Source organism: Entamoeba nuttalli (genome assembly GCF_000257125.1).
Source record: "Entamoeba nuttalli P19 unplaced genomic scaffold asmbl_9294, whole genome shotgun sequence".
NCBI lineage: Eukaryota > Evosea > Mastigamoebida > Endamoebidae > Entamoeba > Entamoeba nuttalli.
In genome coordinates, this window is record NW_008579559.1 from 2,991 (window position 1) to 3,225 (window position 235).

A 235-nucleotide genomic window follows, 5' to 3' on the forward strand; every position below is an offset into this window, starting at 1 on the left:
ACTACAATATGATAATGTTTTATCATTTTCTTTACAAGCGTAAATATCACCTAATCCACTTCCAAATACAAATAAACTATCACCTAATTGATAAAATAAATAAAATGCATATTCTGGTTCTATAATATCAAATTTCTTCATTCTTTTCATTCTTTTGATTCTAATGAAAATAAAAATGCATTCGAGTCATATATCCATTTACCAAATTTATCAATTTTCTCATTAACATATCCTC